This window comes from Orcinus orca, chromosome 3 (assembly GCF_937001465.1).
Source record: "Orcinus orca chromosome 3, mOrcOrc1.1, whole genome shotgun sequence".
Classification (NCBI taxonomy): Eukaryota; Metazoa; Chordata; class Mammalia; order Artiodactyla; family Delphinidae; genus Orcinus; species Orcinus orca.
The window spans coordinates 102343161-102348294 of NC_064561.1; the positions used below are offsets into that span (position 1 = coordinate 102343161).

The 5134-nt window shown below is 35.7% G+C and overlaps 1 pseudogene; it reads right to left on the bottom strand.

The window, feature by feature from the left end:
• Positions 1-294: 294 nt before the first annotated feature.
• Positions 295-1665, bottom strand: LOC105748607 (60S ribosomal protein L39-like; annotated as a pseudogene).
• Positions 1666-5134: the final 3469 nt, after the last annotated feature.

Here is a 5134-nt window from a genome sequence, read left to right on the forward strand (position 1 = left end):
ATTGGTATCTAAATTGTAAAATTATCTCAAAGTTAGGGATTTATGTAAAATGCAAGGTCAGAATTACAATGAAGGGACATATTACTTAAGTATTTTGGAGATGAGAAAATGAAACTAGCATTTATTGGGTATCATATGCCACGAAATGTGCCAGGCATCCTCACATTTCTTTAGCTCATTTAAAGCACTTCTGTAAATTCTTCACCCCATTTTACCATCAAGGAAACAAAGTTCTGGAGGTTAAGTTTCACAGATATCCTGCAGCTAGCAAATAATGGAACCATGTCTCCCTGGCTTCAAAGTCCATTATCTTGGTATAGGAAAGAGAAAAGTTGTCAAAATACATGACACTTAAACACGTGATTTATTTAGCTCTATTAAAAATTTGCTTTGAACATTTTGAATTAAACTCCTTTAATCACATGATAACATGTACTTTGTACCATACCACCTTGCTGGCTTTTAGTATGCAGAGCCAAGATGAATTGCCTTCAAAAATTTTTTCAATTTATTTCTTCTATCAGAAACTGTCAATAATAGAGGATGGTGAGGCTGTAATGCAGAAATTACAAGGTTATCCAAGACCTGCCTCATATGTAGTTGGCATATGTTGCTCTCCAACTAACCTATGGATATGAATATTTCTGTACTAATTGAAAGTAAGCTAGCCAAAGTCAACCTACACAATCATATGGGTGGAATAATCATATAAGTTGAACCAAAAATTGGGATACATCAACAGACTGAATATTTGAAATTATGACTATTACATTATATCTAGAATATATGGTTAGCTTATTAAGGGTTAGGGCGCTAATTTTGTATTTTTTCTCAATTAAATTTAACTGTAGATTCACTTGAGAATGTGTTTTAATGCTTTACTGAATGAATCTACCCACTTTTACATTTTTTTGAGAAATAAAGAAAAGAATTAGGTGGTAAACAGAATCTATTACTAAAGTCATGTATATGATCCAAGGCCAATTTGAAGCTGCATTTTTGTGCAAGGAAGCCCATTTTGTTTATTGCTTTCCAAAAAATTTAAAATATTAAGTGTGATTATTTTTCCAAACTTTTTAAGGTTACATTAAATCAATGTAAATAATAACAATAAAGCTTGCTAACTTAAAAATGTGGGTTTTTTAGGTGTATGCTTTAGATTGAATTATTAATTAACTTTTGAATTGGAAATATTAATCTACAAAAGCAATAAAAAGTGTATTTTAACTCTTACTCTATCTAATATGAAGATAATATAGGCTCTTTGCTTTTACTATTTTCCCTCTGGTTACCTGTACTTTTTTTTTTTTTTTTTTTTTAGGTTTCACATATTCATTACTGAGCTACACAGTGAGCAGTGGTGAGGAAAGATCAAGAAAAGAGAAGAGAGCCATTCCATTTCTCCCATCAAACACAGACAGCTGTTCCAGACAGTAGTGATGTCCTGATACGGTAAGACACAATTGACCTTAATAGCATAAGTGTGTGCCACTTCATATGTGAGGCTCCTTATAGACCCAGCTTGGTTCTTCTCCAGTGTCTTCTCTTGGAGTTGTACCTGATTGTATTACCAGTTTTCATTTGAATCCATGGGGGAATGGGACGATTTTGCTTTTGTTTCTTGGCCAGGAATCACTTGATCCTGAAAGTGTTGTGAGAAGACATGCTGAGGAGGAAATTCAACTGCACATAGGATGGCAGACAAGAGAAAAGATCCCCTCTGGTTACCTGTCCTTGAGTAATCCTTTCTGCTTGTAATTATCATGACCAGAGATTGGATAGGAAAATAAAAGACTATAGGAATTACTCGGGGCTTAATCTGTCCTTGCATATGATGGTGGTGGGGAAATAAGTTGAAAAAGGTACATAATGTGGTGCTTGGGTTTTCTAAGGGCTCATTTATATACTATTTATATTCCCAATTTGGCATAAAAAAATTGAGGCTCTGACGATGTAATTTATAAAATTGATACATGGTACTATAAAAGATGGTTTTATAAAAATGTATTTTAAAACGTAATGACAAAACATTCTGGCTATCTTTAAAAAATAGACTTTGACTGATTTGGAAGTGCCCAGGTCACTTTAAAGAGAATCTTTATTAGTCTATAGAAAGTAATGTTTATAACAGCTTGAAACTCAAAGGAAAGGGAACTCGGGGAGAAGCATGTTCAATAATTTCCAAGGTAACATGGATGCATACTGTGTATGCTCCTTTCATCTCATTTCTTACTGCCACATCCTTTCAAGGAAGAAAATAATATATTATTCATGGAAAAAATGTGTAAAGAAGGCAGTATAAGAAAGGCATACTTGAGAACTAATTGAAGTGCTATGAGGCAAGTTAATGCTTTTTTGCCAATAACTTGTGTGTACAGATAGGTTAAAAGGATTTTGAAGCCCTCTCTGAATCTGCCCCTTCCACACCCAAACTGGGATACATTTACTGAGAAAACAAGGATCTGGCATTTTAAAAACATTAAAAATATTTTATGTGAGTTATTTTTTACTTAGCACAGTAGAAGAAAGTCAAGATTAATTCATCAGTATATAGTCACCTTAAAAATGTGGAGGGCACTTCGATGGCCTCAATGGCCAGTAGGGGAGGGAGCAGGCTGTGTACAAAGTCGGCTCTAAACCCTCTTTTGCTGTGGTGCAGTTTTTGTGGACTGGATGGCTGAGAGATCCAACAGAGAGACAGAAATCATCACCAGGATCAACAGAGATAGGAACAGGGGAAACTTGGAAAGCTGTTGTGACAAAGTCAGTGATAAGAAGCCAGATCCCTGGGGTGGGTATCTGATCATGAAGCAGAGAACAGCATGTCATTAAGAATTTGATCAGGATTGAATAACTTCTGGCGATTTACTTACAAAATGACTCTTGCAGCCCTGGAGCATGGTACTCTTGCATGAACCACTGAAAAGTATCATTACAAAATATAAAATAAATTTTTTTAAAAAGAAGAAAAAATTAAAATGATCTTTGCCAAGTATATAGGTGAAAATAATATATAACTTTTTTGTTGGCTTACTAGTAAAATTGAATTATTTTCCATACTTTTAAAATTTTTACTATTTTTTCCCTGTCAACTGAATTTGGTGCCTTAGTTTAGTAAATATAATTTACCTCCTGTTTACTGATCATATATTACATGTAAAGCAGGGTGCCAATGTTTTGGAGAGGGGGCTGTGGAGAAATAAACGAAATGACAAATCCCTTCTCTTAAAGCCATATACTGGGTTGGGGAGAACAGCTTGTGCAGAATAACGTGACAGAAGTAAGGAAAGGAATGTGGATTGGGAAAACGGGACAGCTACATGTAAAAAAATGAAATTAGAACACTAACACCATACACAAAAATAAACTCAAAATGGATCAGAGATCTAATGTAAGGCCAGATACTATAAAACTCTTAGAGGAAAGCATAGGCAGAATACTCTTTGACATTAATCGTAGCAATATCTCTTTTGATCCACCTCCTAGAGTAATGAAAATAAAAACAAAAATAAACAAATGGGACCTAATTAAACTCAAAAGCTTCTGCACAGCAAAGGAAACCATAAACAAAACAAAAAGACAACCCACAGAATTGGAGAAAATATTTGCAAACAAAGCAACCAACAAGGGATTAATCTTCAAAATATACAAACAGCTCATGCAACTCTATGTCAAAAAAAACAAACAATCCAATCAAAAAATGGGCAGAAGACCTAAATAGACATTTCTCCAAAGAAGGTATACAGATGGCCAAAAAGCACATGAAAAGATGCTCAACATCACTAATTATCAGAGAAATGCAAATCAAAACTACAATGAAGTTTCACCTCACACTGGTCAGAATGGCCATCATCAAAAAGTCTACAAACAATAAATGCTGTAGAGAGAGGGTGTGGAGAAAAGGGAATCCTCCTACACTGTTGGTGGGAATGTAAATTGGTACAACTACTATGGAGAACAGTATAGAGGTTCCTTAAAAAACTAAAAATAGAACTACCATATGACCCAGCAGTCCCCCTCCTGGGCATATATCCAGAGAAAACCATAATGCAAAAGGATACTTGCGCCCCAGTGTTCATTGCAGCACTATTTACAATAGCCAAGACATGGAAGCAACCTAAATGTCCATTGACAGATGAATGGATAAAGAAGATGTGGTACATATATACAATGCAATACTACTCAGCCATAAAAAAGAATGAAATAATGCCATTTGCAGCCACACAGATAGACTTAGAGATTATCATACTAAGTGAAGTAAGTCAGACAAAGACAAATATCATATGTTATCACTTATATGTGGAATCTAAAAAAAAAGTACAAATGAACTTATTTACAAAACAGAAATAGAGTCACAGATGTAGAAAACAAATTTATGGTTACTGGGGAGGTGGGAGGAGGGAGGGATAAATCAGGAGCTTGGGATGAACTTACACACACTACTATACATAAAATAGATAACTAATAAGGACCTACCATATAGCACAGGGAACTCTACTCAATACTTTGTAACAACCTATATGGGAAAAGAATCTAAAAAAGAGTGGATATATGTATACGTATAACTGGTTCACTTGCTGTAGAGCAGAAACTAACACAACATTGCATTGTAAATCAACTATACTCCAATAAAAATTTTAATAAAGAGAAAGGGATGGGGAAAGGAGGGGTAGTGTTAAATGCAGACACACTTCGGAGCAGCTAGCTTCAAGGTTCTAAACAGAACCACTGGTGAGTGGGACTCACACACCTCCTTTGAGTTCTGTTCCAGTGGTCAGTGTTGGAGAAATATCTTTGGGTCTGGAGGCAGAAGAGCAGGACAGAGGGACGATCCAAGAAGCCCTCTGAGACTCAGTGAATGCTTTATGACATGTTTACTTGCAGGCTTATGAGTTGAAAATGGCAAGAAAATGTCAGGTTTGACTTCCAGTGAGATAAAACAGTGTTCTGCCAAAGAGGTCCTATAAAGGGCTTACTTTGGGCTCCTACCTTCATTCGGGATATGTGCTCAAAGTGTATATTCCTGGGGCCACTGGCTGAAGGTCTTTCCATTTTAGGGAAAGCAAAACGTAGAGAAGACATTTTTTTTTTTTGCAGTACGTGGGCCTCTCACGTTGCGGAGCACAGGCTCCGG